Genomic DNA, 18,173 nt, shown 5'->3' with positions numbered 1-18,173 from the left:
CTTGTCTGATAATAGCACAGGAAGAAAAATTCAGCATGAATCATAAAGCCAAAGGATACTTGGCATGGATCCTATAAAGAGAGATTGTGAAAATGTCTGGGCTGCACTCTTAATTTGGGCCTCTTAAATCAGAGCTGAGACAAACACTGCACAGGTGATGGAGCAGGAGTATCACCATCTTGAACAAGCACTGTTACTTTAAAATTCACCTTAATCAAAAACCGCCTAAATCCAAAGGGCATCTGCCTAATGGCTAAGGTCAGCATGACCATAAACCACAAATAACATCTCTGACCAGAAACATTCCAAACTCCTCCCCAACCAAAGATGTCAGCCCCAAGATAACCTCCCCACTGCCAGAGATATTCCAATCCCGCCATAAATTTCTCCCCAACACAGAAACATTCCAAGCTTGTGATAAGCCCCCCACCCTAAAACCAATATATACTCTTAGTTTGTAAGAAAAAGCGCTAACTGAAATCTGCCAGAAGCCCCTCTCAGGTTTTTTCTCTAAAATAAACCTGTCTTTTCCTACCAAACCTCATTTCATGTTTCTTTTCTCTTTTTTAAATTTGTACAGCAGGGAGTTTATTTGGGAGGTGATCCTGGGAAGCACATGGGAGGGAGTTGGGGATGTAAGACAGAATAAAGTCTGTCCATGAGCAACTGGCGCTCAATCATGCTGGAAACTTCCAAGAGACAATGCAGAACATACCTTAAAACTGTCCTGCTGAGGGACTGCTGAAGATGGGGCATTTATTTACCATTCCTTGAGGGTTACTCTTGGGAGCATTAAATCCTGGGCACTTTCAAACTCTCCTGTGCAATCTCCCATGGTGCCAGAGATGGCTTTCAGGCAGAGAAGCAGAGAAGTGCTCCCTTAAGGTGAAAATTGGGAAACGCTTAGAATGCCTGTAATTGTCCTTGAAGGCTGCTGGTAGACTCAGAAATGGGCCAAGGGGTCATGGGGCCATGTCATGTACCAACAGCATCTATTACAGATAGACTTTTGTAAGATGTCATCTTTCTAGACCAGCACAGTCTAACAGAAATAATGCAAACCACAAATATAAGCCACATAGGCAATTTTAAATTTTCTAGTAGCTACATTAAAAAAGTAAACAGGTAAAAATAATTTTAATAATGTGTTTATCTCATTCATTATGCCCAATGCATTATAATTTCAACATGTATTTAATATAAAAATTATTAATAAGATCTCTTATGTTCTTTTTTCTTGACTATCTTTGAGATCTGGTATGCATTTTACACTTACAGCACATTTCAATTCAGGCCAGTTACATTTTAAGTGCTTCATGCGACTCATGGCTACTATATTGAACCACACCAGACTAGATAAATATGAGAAAGACATTCATGTGGGAAAGGGGTATGGAACAAAAGTTTGTGATTTGATTTTCTGTGATTTTCTTCAAAATATCACTCAAGTCATAATCTTCCAAAATATTTTAGGATTATCCTTTTTTATTTTGAGAACATCGTTAAATGATGTCCTTTTATAATGTATGGACTTTTTCACAAACTTTCTCTGCCCTTTTGATATCAGATGCTCTTCTTCTGGTTTATGTGGCAAGGACTATCATAATTAATTTTTCTTCAGAACATTGATGGGAGAAGACCTGAAGGGTATCTTGCCATTATCAATTTAGTTTATGGGGACCATAACCATGGAGGCCTGGGGGAGCAATGGGAAAGCAGGAGCACCATTTGACCTGGACTCTTAAAGGTTGGTACTGACTAATGAGATTCTACCTATAGTTACTGCATTTAAAAAAAAAGTTCATTTGTTATAGATGCATAATATCCACATTTAAAGTATGCTGCATTTTTTTTTGCAATTTCCCCCATTTTTGCAAATTTCTGTCTTTAAAAAAAATCTGAAAGTCTTAAAAAAAAGGCCTGTGCCTCTCTTTATAGTTGAGAAGAGTAGCAAATGCCTTTCATTTCCAACTTCTTTCTCTTCTTGTCTGTCTGTATGAGAGAGCCTATCATTACAACAAAAAACAAAACATGGATTCATTGATTTTCTAGTCCTCCTTGAAGTTAGTAGTGGCCATGTGATAGTGTTGGCCAACGAGATACAAGCAAAAATCTTCTGTTGATTCTTGTCTTCTTTATTCCTTCCTGGAACTCAGACATGATGGTTGGCATTGTGGCAACAATCTGGTAACCAGGAGGCAAGCAACATGAAAATGAAAGCCGACATGCTGAGGATGGTAGAGAAAAAGATAGCAGAAAATTTTGTATCTAATAGCAATATTGGGCTTCTTTACCAGCCCTGGAAGTACTTTCTGACTTGTTCTGTGAGACAAATAAGACCTTCTATATTTAAGCCACTATTACTTAGATTTTCTTAGAAAAATGAATTCGTATCTGATATAGAGGCACTGCCAAAACCACCACTGAAAAAAACTCAGTGTGCATTTGCTTTCTTTTTCAAACTTCCTTGCTCTTCCCTACAAGTGGCTAATTAAGCAGTCATCCAGAAACACAAAACAAATACACAAAATGCTGCAAATCTGAAGTTGATAATTATCCAGAGAGCTAATTAGATATCTTCTATTTTAGAAAAGGTATAGACCGATCACAGCATCTACCTTCGTGTTCCAGTCTCAAAGTCGCTTATTCAAAATGATTGCAATTTCTTCAAATTGTCACTCTTTTCATTTACAGGGGACAAAAATATCAATTCAGATCACTCATCTATCTTTGGGTCCTCAGATCTTACCTTGAGTTTGGTACATGGAAGGCAATCAGCAGATGTTTATTGTATAAATACAATGATAATATTGGGCAAGTAAAAAATCACTTCTTGTGCAGGATTTGTTCATTTTTAGCCTTTTTAAGAAAGCTTCCTCAGACTTTTAATGGGCGATCCCATTTTTATGGATAATATTAATGCAGGCTGTAACAACCCCAGAGATATTTTCTGGAAGTTATCTAAGAGCTTCCCAGAGAGGGAGAGACAGATGGAATGACTGGTTTATCTCAGAATTTCCCGTCCCATGGTAACTGCCCAGCACCTCTAAGAACTGTAAATGAGGAGTTATAAACATGAAAGGAAAATATCTTGGGCCCCCAAAATCACTAAGGAAAACTCAAACTGGAAACTGCTTGGGGCAAACCTGCCTCTCATTCTATTCAAAGTCACTCTTCTGCTCAATCAGATAGATACATATTTGATTTGCCTCCTTTGGAAAGGCTCATCAGAAACTCAAAAGAATGTAACCATTTGTGCATCACCTGTGACCTGGAAGCTTCCTCCCCGCTTCCAAGTCTTCCTGCCTTTGCTTCAAGTTGTCCCGTCTTTTCAGACCGAACCAATGTACTTCTTACATATATCGATTGATGTCTCATGTCTCCCTAAAATGTATAAAACCAAGCTGTGCCCTGACCACCTTGGGCACATGTCATCAGGACCTCCTGAGGCTGTGTCATGGGTACGTCCTCAACCTTGGCAGAATAAACTATCTAAATTAAATGAGACCTATCTCAGATTTTCTGCGTTCTCATAGTTTCCAAATTGTCTTTACTTTCTTGGACATAAAAATAAAAACCTCAAAACGAGTACTTTTTAAAACCATGTAGAAATCTGTCCCTTTTCCATGTGGGTGAAACTCAAGGCAACTACTATGTAAGGATGAAAGCCTCAGAGTTCAGATTTGATAACCTATACAGGAGGATCAGAATCCAGTCTTAACATTTTCTGACCAAACCCAGCTTCTACAAGTGCTTGTTAAAACAGCTTTTCTTTGGCTCACTGATATACTGTGATTTCTCTGAGGACAAGAATCTACAGGATTCTGGCTTTTACCTTTAATATCTTTTTTTTTTTTTTTTTTTTTTTTTTTTTTGAGACAGGGTCTTGCTTTGTTGCCCAGTCTGGGGTGCTGTGACATGGTCACTGCTCATTACAACCCTGACCTCCTGGGCTCAAGCTATTTTCCAGCCTCAGCTTCCAGAGTAGCTGGGACTACATGCATGTGCCACCACACCCAGCTAATTTTTGAATTCTTTTGCAGAGACAAGGTCTCACTATGTTGCCCAGGCTGATATTGAACTCCTGGGCTCAAGTGATCCTCCCAGCCTTGGCCTCCCAAAGTACTTAGATTATAGACATGAGCCACCACACCCAAATCTTTACTTGTTGCATGATGGTTGAGCTTTTGCACCTTAACTTTGAGTGGGAACAAATACGCTAGCTGTCTGACCTTGGGTAAGTTTCTAAATTTCTTATCAGTTTCCTCATTTTTAAAATGGGAACTGTAATAATACTGGTCTCATTAGGTTGTTGTGTTAGTTACGTGAGATAATACATGTATAATGCTTAGCACAGTGCTTTGCATAGACTCAGTCCTTAATCAATGTTAGTTGTTATTAATAAAATTAATATAAAATTGTTAATTATGAATAATTAATAATTATGAATAAAGTACTATTTACAACTATCTGATAAGCATTTATGCTAGATTGATGGCGATAGTGCTGACTTGTCTTCAGGAGCACCTGATCCCCATTTTTTTAAAAAAAAGAAATTATTATAATGACTTATAAAGAGTTTCTTTGGTTTTCTTGGTTGATTTGCTAGATGTTCTGTTTGGAAACCGTATCCAAGAACTGGAGCATTAATTTGAAGAAAGAGGTTCAGAGGTTTCTCTCTGAGTTGTCCTTGAAGGCAATGGGAAGTGAATCATTCAAATTCAACTTTCCTTTCCCTGACCCATGCACTTGGATCAGAACAATATACATCATCAGTGTTAGAATGTCTTTCTTCTCAAGAATTCTTTGGCTGGGTCTTTATAGCTATGGTGAAGTGCAACTGGGATTTATCATATCTGGGGAAACCTTGTTTCTATCTAGTTCTGACTTTGCTTGGGACTGAACAGCAGGTGATAGCTTTGCAGTCATGGCAGAACAAAAATTTTCAACATTTTTTAGTTGAGAAAGCCTAGTCTTTAATTCAATCAGGGCTTGGAAGAAGGAGGAGGCAATGGGGTTCTTTGTTTTGTTCCAACTAGTTTACCCTGAGTCTGCAGCTGGTTAGAGTTTCTAAGAGGCTGTTAGTTCCAATTAATTTGGTATACACTCTCGTAAGTGTGCCTGATGAATTTAGAGGCAGCAACGAATTTATCTGTGCACCAGCCATAAAATTTCCATTACTTTTGTTAATGAATTTTACATTTGATTTTGAAAGCTTTTTAAAAAGTTGCTCGTTGGTTTTTCAGGGCCTTCCCCTCCTCCTTCTACATAATTCGTGTCAAAATAAGAACTTCACTTAGAGAGAGACTGGACATTTCTATGAGGCATTTTGCGTTTGGGGCCGGGGAGGCTGCATTTCCCAATTGTCTCTAAACTTCAAAGGCCATCATACCCTTCTTGGGCTCCAAAGTAGGTAAAATAGGAAGTCCGAGCTGAAGAGGATGGGTTTCCCAGAAAGTTCAGATATTAACTGCAGGGGAAAAGCAGCGATCTACGTAGCCAGTTGTGGTGGGAAAACAGTCTGTTGCAATAAGGTCAGGGTCAGCTCTGAGTTTCCTTTCCTGAGCTCTGTGCCTTTTTTTTTTTTTTCCTTTAGCAGAGACATCCCGCAAGATGAGAAGCACTGGATGCTGTCAGTCTGATTGTTAGCTAAAATCTGGCCTTAAGATTCTCAAACCCTAGAGAGGAGAGACAGAAGCAGATAAACCTGCATTTCAAAGCTCGAAGCAATTTTCCTTAAAAAGCAACACTTTTGAAGCAGCCTGTTTCTTTGTTCTGGAAATACCATCCAAATATACGGTTTTATTAGGTAAATGTAATCACACCATAATCAGAAAATGTGTTTGAGAGGCTGTGACTCTAAGGAACTAAACTGCGAATGTTTATGTTGTCAGCTTCTTGCATGTCTGAAGACTCTGTTTCATTTAAAGAGATGCTCGTTTTCTGTGTGTTAATTTAGAATGGGCTGTGTGTCACTTGTTCTTGTGCAGGTGTGAGGACTGGCAGATGGCAGGAAGGACAGCAAGGCAATAAGAAGGGAGCAGGGCAGGGCTAGGGGAAGCTGACGCTGCACATTGTCCTGTAGAAGTGGGAGCAGCTCAGACAGACATGGAGCAATCTCCCTGTTGGTGAGTGGGGGGTCAAGTCTCATCCTACTGAGTAGGATCCATTTGTTTTGGAGGGAGCAGACACTTCTCACATTTCTGTTGCCATTTTTTCTGTGGGAAACAGCAGGAAACGAACACTAAGAAGGTACAGCTTAAACTGGGGCCCCTCTGACCTTTGTTCAACAGGTCGGGTCACGGAGGAGTCTAAACATGCAGCCCACATGCTAAGCATAGGGGGAAGACGGCCTGCCTGAGGAGAGGGGCATTTCCCATGGGGGGGTTTCTGAGAACGGGCCAGGCTTGGAATCCTTGAGACAGCCAAATCTAGGAGTCGCAAGTTGTTTTTTGCATCCGATATTTTGTTATCTCTGACCCTTCAATAAAATCATGTTAAAATGGATATGGTTTGTCTGTGTCCCCACCCAAATCTCATCTTGAATTCCCGCGTGTTGTGGGAGGGACCAAGTGAGAGGTAAGTGAATCATGGGGGCACGTCTTTCTGGAGATGTTCTTGTGATAGTGAATAAGTCTCACAAGACCTGACGGTTTTAAAAATGGGAGCTTTTCTGCACAAGCTCTCTTTGCCTGCTGCTGTTCACCTAAGATGTGACTTGCTCCTCCTTGCCTTTGGCCATGATCGTGAGGCTTCCCCAGCCACATGGAACTGTGGGTTTTCCATTAAACCTCTTTCCTTTGTAAATTGCCTAGTCTCATGTATGTCTTTAACAGCAGCATGTAAACGGACTAACAGAAATATTACAGCCTGGTTTCCAACAAAATTAAGGTGAAATTTGAAGTCACTTTGGTACAGAATAGTAAAAGAAGAGTAGCTGCTCCAGCGAGGAGGAGGCTGCTCATGGATGGAACCAACTCAAGGATGGAGCCTGCAGGTGGGTGGGGCCTGTCACTGGGTAGAGCCTGCTGGTGGGTGTGGCCTGCTAATGGGTGTGGCCTGAGGGGCCAAAAATGGGTTTATAAATGCTAAGTGCAAGTAAAGAACATTTTATTATTTTATTTTATTTTTTTTTGAGACGGAGTCTCACTCTGTCGCCCAGGCTGGAGTCCAGTGGTGCAATCTCGGCTCACTGCAAGCTCCGCCTCCCGGGTTTACGCCATTCTCCTGCCTCAGCCTCCCGAGTAGCTGGGACTACAGGCGCCCGCCACCTCGCCCGGCTAGTTTTTTTGTATTTTTTAGTAGAGACGGGGTTTCACCGTGTTAGCCAGGATGGTCTCGATCCCCTGACCTCGTGATCCGCCCGTCTCGGCCTCCCAAAGTGCTGGGATTATAAGCTTGAGCCACCGCGCCCGGCCTGAACATTTTAGAAAATGTAAGGTTTGAACTGACCTTTGGGAGGTAAATATGATTTTTAAAAATGTTAATGAAAGATTGGAGTAGGACAAGGAGGCAGAGGGAACAGGAAGGAGCTTTTACCTGTGTGTTGTGGAAAATAAAAGGAAGGGGCAGGTTTGAGAGAGGGAACCAACAGACCACGGGTCAGGCTGTCCTCTGGAAACTACTAGACTTCCTGTGTCTGAAACAGCAAGTTATCTCTGCTTCATTTTCCCCAGCACAGAATATGACCATTAACAATAAAGCAGGTATCCAGGGTTCCCTCGGTACCAGGCATGCTCCGAGTGCTTCTTGTGCCCTATTAGGTAGAAGCTGTTACAGATGGGGAAACTGAAGCAGGAACTGTAACTTTCCCAAGACTCTTACCAGCACACTTACAGTGTCCTGTCGTGCTCATGCTCCTCTTCCCTCCTTACCTGGTATTTTATGTGGAAAAATAAAATAATATTTGTGAATTTATCTCACGTATTTTGGAAGATGAATGTGAAATAAGTTATTTTTTCCCTTTTATTATCTTCTGAGTCTCCCCCAAAGTTCAAAATAGAAAATTTGAGCACCCATTGCAGAGATGTTCGGCACAACTACACCATCCCTCATTTTCCCCCTTCTCGATGATACCCTGGTGAGGGTTGCTTTTGTTTTTTTTTTTTTTTTTTTGAGATGGAGTTTCACTCTTGCTGCCCAGGCTGGAGGGCAATGGCACAATCTTGGCTCATTGCAACTTCTGCCTCTTGGGTTCAAGTGATTCTCTTGCCTCAGCCTCCTGAGTAGCTGGGATTACAGGGGACCGCCACCATGCCTGGCTAATTTTTATATTTTTAGTATGGACAGAGTTTCACCATTTCATGTTGGCCAGTCCGATCTCGAACTCCTGACCTCAGGTGACCCACCAGTCTCAGCCTCCCAAATTGCTGGGATTACAGGCGTGAGCCACCGTGCCCGGCCAAGGGTTGCTTTTATTTTCAAGAGCAGGGGAAGCGTAAATCAGCTACCTCGGAGTAAGGGGCACTTGTTAACATGACATTACATTTACAAAGCTCATTGATTGATGTTTCCTCAATTTACCCTAGTAGCTTGTGAGGTAGGCAGCATTTCGCAGATAGGTGACTGTGTTCTCTAGAGAGACTGTGAGTTGTTTAAGATCTGGCCGTGTTAGTGCAGATCAACTTTCTGACTCTCTCTCTCTCTCCAGTCCTCTACTCTGACCTATCGAGGGGCTTTGACTGCCAGTGGAAAATAGTAAGAGCTTCCGTGTCCCCCTCCCCACTGGATTCATGATATTCACAGTATTTTTGCATAACTCTCTGGGTGGTTGTTGAAGATGGCGGGGCTGCTCCACGCTATTCACTTATAGAGGATCCCTCTGGAAACCTGTTAAGGTAACACGTAGTGTGAAGGAAAAAAGGTCAAAGTTATTCATGAAATCTGTGTTCACTTGGGCCTGCTGAGGAGGGGTGCTAACATTCTCCACTGTCTCACCTAGCAGAACTTACCTCATCTTTAATTTTGACCCCAGTTTGTGAAACCTTTTGATTTGGATTTCTGTGCAGGGCTGTATTCCCAGAGGGATCAGACCACATCACCTCATTAGTCATACACACTGATCTTCACAGCAAATCGTGTACCCACCAAGAGCCAATGGTTAAGGACCGCTTGGGGCCCAGAGCTCTGAAGGGCCAGGTTTATTTCCACATGCTGAATTGTTCCTTGACCTCAGTTTTTCCCTTTAACAGCAGGACACCACGTGGGGAAGAATGCAGACTCCGGAGTCCTGCCAGCAGGAAGTGTGAGGAGCTGGGAAATTACTTTACCTCTGAGCTCTCCACAGAACTAGCACACAGGCTCTTTTGGAATCGCTGGGTGTTCGCATTAAAGAGGGGGTTGGAAGAAGGGGCAACGGTGCTTGGAGAATAATACTTGTTACACAGCTGTAGCCGAGACCCCTCTGCTTATCATGAAAGCTTCAGGTATTCACTTTCCCTCTTCCTCGTTGTAATTGCTCCATATCTAAGGCTTCATAGACCTGCAGTTCCTGTGGAGAGTGGGCTCATATTTAAGAGCCAGATCCCTTGACCCAGGTTGTCTGAAAGAAGCGCTTCCAAAGGTTAACATTTCATCGAGTGGCTGACAAAGCCTTTCAAAGGATAGCTATGGTCCAATTTTAGGGGGTGCTGTGAAGACCCCGTCTCCTGGTGGGATCTTTATTCTGGTGTCTGAGATCACAAAAGAGGCTGAAGTTTGCCTAAGTGAGTTCAGTGTGGGCTTCTTTGGAATCTTGCATATGAAAAGGTATTGGGTATCTCAAAGGATGAGGGCCTTTCTTACTGCACTCGTCTAGGTGGGCAGTTATTTATTTGGGGTACCTGGCTCCCTCTCTACCTCTGTAGATATAAGGTCAGCTTTTGGAGGGCAAGGCTTGCACTATGGACATCTTTATTTATATCTTTGGATTCAGATAAATAGTTTACCTTCAGTAAATGTTGATTGAGTAAAAACAAATGTGTGGTCGATGTGCATCTAGAAAGTGCTAGATAAGACTCAATGCTTTTCTTTTTAAAAGTAGATTGTTGTTGTAAAAGTAAAGCAAGCTCATGGTAACAATTAAGAATATGAAAAGATAAAAATAAAAACGAAGTTTCCACTAAGCAGAGATAATTGCAATGAGCAATTTCCTGTGTTTCTTTACAGAAATGTTCAATAAGTCTACATCTCAAGAACATTTTTATTTTCACAAGTGACCTTATACTATAGTTATATTTCTGCAACTAACCTTTTTGTATAGTTAACAGTATATCTTGAACATCTTTTTATAATAATGCATATAGATTTACCCCAATCTTTATAATAGCTGCAGCCCATTGTATGAATTTTCTATAATTTATTTAATCAATTCTCTATTAATGCATATACAGGATGTTCCCAGATTATTGATTGTTACGAAAGACGCTGCAGTAAATATCTATCCATGTTTATATTTGTGTATCTGTGGGATAAATTGTTTTAAGTGTAAGTTTATGGGATATTACCAGTTGCCTTTCAAAAAATGGCACCAATTCATACTCTGACCAGTAGTGTATGCAAGCGGCCGTTTCCCCACATCCTTGGCAATGATGAGGATTAGCAAATGCTTTCATATTTGTCAATATAATAGGAGAAACAGTAACTCATTTTGGTCACATTTATATTTCTTTAATTTTGAGTGAGTTTCAATCTTACCCCCTTTGGGGACTATTCTATTTTATTTTCTGTGAACCATTTGTTCAGATCCTTTGCTGATTTTCCTATTGAATTGCTTCTCTCTTTTTTTTTTTTTTTTTTTGAGACAGGGTCTCACTCTGTCACCCAGGCTGGTGTGCAGTGATATCACAGGTGTGTGTTACCACACCACACCTGGCTTTTTTTCTTTTTTCCTTTTTCTTTTTTTTGTAGAGATGGGGGGTCTCGCCATGTTGCCCAGGCTGGTCCTGAACTCCTAGGCTCAAGCAATCCTCCCACCTCGGCCTCTCAAAGTGCTGTGATTACAGGTGTGAGCCACTGCACCTGGCCTGATATGCAAGCAATTGTTGTGCATTTATGGCATTATTTCTTTGTCCTACTTAAAAAACTGGTCAAAGTTTATCATTTACCATTTGACTTTGAATATGACATTGTCATAAATAATTTTAACATTTTATAGACTTAGGTTTACCAATCTTTTTCTTTGTACTTCTAAATTTCATGTCATGTCTAGAAAGGATTTTGTCTTTCAAGGTTATAGAGTTCACTTATTTTTTCCCAAATATATTTATGACACTATTATCTATATTTAAATATTTGATCAATAATTTTAACATTTCATATACTTAGATTTACCAATCTTTTCCTTTGTACTTCTATGTCTTGTGTCATGTCTAGGAAGGATTTTGTCATTCAAGATAATAGAGTTCACTTAATTTTTTTTCCAAATGCATTTATGACACTATTTTTTATATTTAAATATTTGATCCATCTATAATTTTTTTGGTATGACAAGTAATAAAGGGACAAAGATTTATTTTGTCTAAAAGGCTAGCCATTTACTCCAGCTCATTTTTCCCTCACTGATCTGAAATGACACTTTATTATATATTAACAAATAAATTTTTGTTTTTTTTTGTGAGGTGATACATGGGAGAATTTAAAGGAGACCAGCATGTCCTTTTCCAAATACCACTGTACATATATTTCTCCTACTCCCCTAAGTGAGTCCTTTGCAATTTTTTCCAAATACAGAATCAAAGATTAAAATAAAAACAAAACTAACCTTTTCTACAGGAAATGGAAAAAGGGAACATTGTGATCTAAGACCATGCTTAATGCTACAAACCATTTGGATAGTAAAGAAAGATCGGGTGAGTTTCGCATTTTGAAAAGATTCCTGGAGAAAGCATGGCTACTGTATAGGCCCAGATTCCCTGGGTTGAGCTGCAGGCCTGCTGGGTTTCTCTTCATTCTAATCCGGTCTTAACCCTCAGTCAGTCAAACACAACAGTCTGTTACTTGCACACAACTCCAGGGTCAACATCTGCCTTGTTCCCCGGGGTAGCGCATGAGTCACTGCTTGTGGAGTTTGGCTCAGTGCAGAGGGCTGCCTTCTATCCACATCTTTTCATTCTAAATGAAAAGGCTTTGATCCATGTATGCTGCTGTTTACTCTACCATCACTTGTCTGCTTCAAAGCAGAGGATTTGGCTTACTGAGAAGTAATTAAATTAACTCAAAGTGTAAATCCTAAGAAACAAATGAATGCTATGTCTCATCTCAGGAAAGGGACCCCCTACACAGAAGATATGTGTTTTAGGAGGTGTTTCCTTTCATAACTGTGCTGAAATTTGGATCCCAGAGTTACCCCTGGAAGTGTTAACTAAATAACATAAGTCTGGGAAGGTTTCCCCTTTGCTCCAAAGAGTCTAGGTCAGCAGATAATAATATAATTATTTACATCCCACAAATCCATCATGGAGAACTTAAATTTAATGTATATTGTAAGGGATTTTGACATGGTTCTTTCACTTAAAGTTAAGAGAATAAAAATAAAAAAAAAATTCATACTTTGTACCATACCACACACAGATGCATGAGAAAAACCTAAAAGTTTACTTGTAAACCTCAGCTCTATTGTTAAAGCTTTCTAATTTTCTTGTGTTTTTCCAGCCAAAAACGAAGTAATTCCCTAGAGATTTCTCTAGCACTTTTCAACTGATGCTGTCAAAGCACTTTATATCCGCTATCTAATTAAGACTCTGAACACCTCAGTGAGAGAGAGAAGCATCAACACCATAAACCTGACAAATAGAAGCTGGATTCCCTGAAAACCTAACTAAATAAAATAGCTCCGGGTACATGAGGAGAATGTACTGAATTTAAAGCATTGAAAAGTTTGCATTTCATGCGGTTGTAGACTCCTGGGTGTCTTCTAGAGCATTCTCAGCATTCCACTAAGAATTCTATGTTGCAAGAATATTTGGAGTGGTAGAGTTTCAGAGAAATATCTTAGGCTTTAAGAACACCAGAAAAGGAATTGGAAGGCAAGGAAATACAGAGGAAAAATTTAGAGAGCCTGCTATTTACATGATGTAGTTTCTAGTGGATAACTGGCAACTGGGTCATTGGACAGGCTAGACGAAGTTCAAGAGAGGTATAAGGAGACTCTAGAATCTGTGAGACTGTCAGGATTCTTAGTTGCAAGGAGCAGACACCAATTTTAGCAAAATGGAAATTTATTGGCAGGGGTATCAGAATCTTAGATTTAAGAGGAGACTCAAGGACTGGTCTTGGAAAACAGGGAAGAACCAAACAAGCTCCAAAAGTCAGGAATGAAAGTCATTGAAAACACAATACTGCAGGAAGCATAGTGTAGTTTTTTCCTGCTGCTACTTTTGCCATCAAGAATGACCTCCACTATTCTGACATCTCTGTGATACTCACTCATGAGTCTATATTTTGGAGACAGCGTCCAACTGACCTAGTCCAAGTCATTTGTCCACCTTTTAGGTTGTGCCCAGGCAGGAAGGAGAGAGGATCTGGTTCTTTCAGCTTTCAGTGTGGTAGTGTCTATGACACAATGGAGTTTTCCTCAAAGTGTGCTAGGAAGTGAAGGGCCTGGAATGTACATAGCCAGAAGAATTAAAAAGATCACAAGAATCACCCCTCTCCACTCACTGTTCTTGCTTGGAATCCAAGTTCAGAAATTTGAAGTGTGTGATGAGTAAGCGATGTGCTTGTACGTTTCCACATGGAAATTGCTCTGGCTGAGGGGAAACTGGCCTACTTTTGTCCTGGTGATGGCAGGAATGCATCCTGAAACAGGTCGAGCTTGTGAGATCCTCCTTTTTTTTTTTTTTTTTTTTTGAGATGGAGTCTCGCTCTGTCACCCAGGCTGGAGTGCAGTGGTGTGATCTTGGCTCATTACAACCTCCGCCTCCTGAGTTTAAGCAATTCTCCTGCCTTAGCCCCACAAGTAGCTGGGATTACAGGCACCTGCCAACATGCCTGGCTAATTTTTGTATTTTTTAGAAGAGACGGGATTTCACCATATTGGCCAGGTTGGTCTTGAACACTTGACCCCAGGTGATCCACCCACCTCGGCCTCCCAAATTGCTGGGATTACAGGTGTGAGCTACCGCGTGCTTTTCACTACCTTCCACCTTCCTCCATTGGCTATTTCTAAATGTCCACCTTGGCAGGGCACTTAAGCTGGGCAAATTGCATATAGATGCCTTTTTGTTTTCTTTTGGTAAGGACAATAGTGCCCTCGGGCAGGGAACAGAACTGGGCAGATATAGCTTTATCATTTGCACTGGCATAAACACTGATTAATCTGAAAACTTCCCTTCAACTTGCAAGCACTCCACCGCCCCGTCTTTCCTGAGCCTAGAATGCCTACCTGTCACTCCTTCTAAATTCCTATGGCCTATATATATTATCTATCAGACAATTGAGGATGTTGCTTTACACTATTACTTTGTGGATGTTAGTCTAATTCATTTCTTCTTTCCCATATTTGAAGAGCTCCTGAAACATAAATCTTTGTGAAACTGATTTTCAAAGTGACATGTTTAGATGAAGTCCAGGCCTGTCAGTCAGTCATACAAATGTTTCTATGCCACACTTCTGAATATATGTCAACACTGGATGGTCAACTTCACAGTGGGTTTCAGTGATCATTCATTTTGTACCTTTGGTGCTCTGTACTATTATCAGTCTGAAAATGGAATTTCCTAACTCTGTCTTCATCCTCCACGACTCAGTTTTTTTTTTTTTTTTTTTTTTGAGATAGAGTTTCACTCTTGTCACCCAGGCTAGAGTGCAATGGCGCAATCTCGGCTCACTGCGACCTCTGCTCCCTCGGTTCAAGCAATTCTCCTGCCTCAGCCATCCCAGGAGCTGGAATTACAGGCGTCTGCCACCACACCAGGCTACTTTTTGTGTTTTTATTAGAGATGGGGTTTCACCATGTTGGCTAGACTGGTCTTGAACTCCTGACCTCAGGTGATCCACCCGCCTCGGCCTCCCAAAGTGCTGGGATTATAGGCATGAGCCACCACGCCCAGCCCACTGAGTTCTTTTGATCCTAAATTTGTATTTGTGTAATTGCTTACGCTGGTTCAGGTGTTTCTGATTGATGTATTTTTTAAGTCTATTGATGTCAGTGTTGCATAACTAAGATTGTAAGATCTCACAAAATAAGGACCTAGACCTTTTATTCAGCATCTTACATTGAGGACAAATGACTTCTGGTGAGGGCGGTGTTAGAGAGGGTGACGATGATCTGCAGACACAGAAAGCCTGTAGCTGTAGACTGATCAGAATTAAATAGCTTATAATGTCTCACAGAGAAATGCAGACCATGTACCTGGTCACTTGTCAAAAACCAGTCTTCTAGTATCTGTCACCCCCTTCCTGAATACTATATTGTACACCAGCAAAATCTGTAGGTATTGGGAATACAGTTTCCTTCTCCATGCTGGGTTCTGTCTAAAGGCTATCATTTGCTTCTATTTACTGAGAGCTTTTGCAATAGGTTAAAGGATTTCTGTATTTGAGGCCTATTGAATACTTTCTGTGTGGGCAAGACAGGTGCAAATGTTCAGCTATTAACCTGGATACTTCTTGTGCTGCTGAAATATTTTGTCTTAGATAGGGTGTCGGCCAGGGTTAGTCATAGCGTTATAGTGGCAGGAAGGATATGTCCATCACCTTAAATACTCCACTTTACAATCTATTAACCTACTGATACAGAAAGACCGGTGGAATAGGATGTGTAGTGGAGGTGTTCAATATTTAAAGAATCCCATCCTCATGATACTGACCAAGGTGTGAAGCTAGATATTGAGGTGGGAAGGCCACATTAAAGTTGTATCTGCTTTTGCAATGACAAATACAAGCTCCTTTCCTTGGATTTACATTGTACTAATTTTAAAGAACTTCAGTTGGCAGGCACAATATTCAATACTAAATCCAGGTTCCCATGTGTAGGAGATTCAAACATGATATAAGAATCCCAAGACCCCGTTTCCATCTCAGGCACTTAGACTTTGCCTGTGACCTTGGCAGAATCATTCAGATTGCCATAAGCCCCTCTGTTTTACATTTTGGTAAATGGAGAGAATAATACCATACATTTAGCCTTTGTGATGCTGCTGTGAAGATGCACCAGGCATTGCTTACAAAGTTCTTCCCTGCTCAGAGAAAATATTAGCGAGAGGCTGAATGCTTTGGATCAGAGCTGCACTGCATTCTAAAAAGATTTTTCCTCATCTTCACCTTGCTATTGTGTAGTTCAGGAATGAGAAAAACACTGGTGTAGATAGGCAGAAACCAGGCATTTTATGAGCAAAGGCATCGTAATTACTTCCTGCATCTGGGAGCCAAAGATGAAGCTGGAGGGAAGTATTGCTGTGGAGGAGCTCTTCCACGCTTGGCCTGGCTTCCTCAGCATCCCCAGGCTCTGTTGTCTCTGACACGACTCCCTTCTCCTTGTCTCCAACTCACATTCCATTTGGATTCTTTCTGTGTCTTCACCAATGTTAGGTGAAAAACAAAAATGAAGCAAATAAAGTTTTTTGTTTGTATAGGCAGGATTGAAAGTTTTTTTTTCAAAAGGACTTCTAAACAAGGAATGACGATATATACAAGGAAACCTAGAAACGAGCAAGAATAGATTTCTGATTCAAACCTCATGGTTCGCAGAGGTGACTGGGAGACTTTGTTTCCAGGGAAGTTCAGTGATGGTGGTTACCACAAATAAAGCATTGACGATGGTGCTTGGCATAGAACAGGCTTTTTTAAACGCTGCTGCTGCTGTTATTAGTGATTCCTTTCCTTCACTCTGTAACCGGGTGCTGCCACTCTGGAACTTCTTGTTTTCTGAGGTTTGGGATTTCTCTTTTATTTCCTATTTGTTGGGAGCCAGGCTCTCTGGCATTGTCCCTTAGTTAGAAGGGCAGTGGAGTTTTAAGTGTCACCGAGGTAGCTGTGCTGCATAAGGCAATCCGATTTAACGAATATTCTTTAAGGGCAGGCTAGGGAATAAAAAGGATGAATTTAAGATCTAATCTCTATCCCCAAGGAGCTTTCTTGCTGATGGGGGAGTCAGACAAGTACAATATATTCTGCTATAAAATAATTTGTGATTTTAGAAAATAAAACAGAGCTTTTATGCCTGGCCACGTGGAGGGCAGTGAGGCCGTGGGCTCCTCGGAATTAGCATCCAATCCAAGCCTTTCTGACTGCAAGACTCTGCTCTGTCTCCCTCCATCCCACTGCAGAAAAGAGTTTACTGCCCTCCTTTAATAGGGAGTTTTTCTAAGAGGAAGGATAATCTCCTAAGCATTAAAGGTATAAAAAAATGAGCTTCAGGTAAATGATCTGTGCTAATCCTAACTTTCACTTATAAAAAACAAGGGAAGTGTTGCCTCAATGGGAAATCCTTGGGGTGTTGCAGAAACAAGGCAAAACAATGCTTCCAGCAGCTCAGGCACCATGAAAAAGGAGGATATGATGAACGGGCAGGCATTTAATTGACCCTCAAGTGTTCCAGTTACCAGGGAAAACAGAAATCTGCCGTTAGTTTATTCTAAAACGAGAAGGCTCAGAAATGAAAGACCTTGTGCTAAAGCCTTGACAGGGTGGAGGCTGGTGGTATTTGTGCTTCAGTATTTCTATTAATGCCCCAGGCAGCAAAGCCAGGATGATGGAATGATTCACGGTGTTGTCAAATGTTCTTGTCGTTTGAAATGCCACATAAAGTAACTCTAGTAGCTGTCATAACTACTGTGATGTTAGCAGTTTATAGAGGATGGGGGCTGTGGATTTCCATTTATTATACTTTCTGTATTGATGATGTGTTGTGCTGGACCCCTATTAACTTCAATGGGAATTGGCATTAGGTTTAAGTGGCTGAAGGAGAGACCTGGAGCCAGAGAATGAGACATAGGGCTTATTGGGAACTTACCTACGGGAACGGTACAGTGGTGGCGGGCTGGGCAGGAGAACTGGAACCACTTGTAAAAAGTATGCAGTTTATACAGCACGTTCGCTTAGCAGCCTCCCCGCAGCAACCTCCACATGGCAACCCTCATTCCACCCACAATAAAGGGCCTCGATCCCTGCTGCAGCCCACATTCCATGGGATGGGCCGGGGTCCAGATGTTCCTCACAGATAAGGAATGAGTCTCCAGGTTGGTCGCTTCTGG

The sequence above is a fragment of the Macaca nemestrina genome, chromosome 7 (genome assembly GCF_043159975.1).
Source record: "Macaca nemestrina isolate mMacNem1 chromosome 7, mMacNem.hap1, whole genome shotgun sequence".
Lineage (NCBI taxonomy): Eukaryota > Metazoa > Chordata > Mammalia > Primates > Cercopithecidae > Macaca > Macaca nemestrina.
This window is presented reverse-complemented; position numbering follows the sequence as displayed.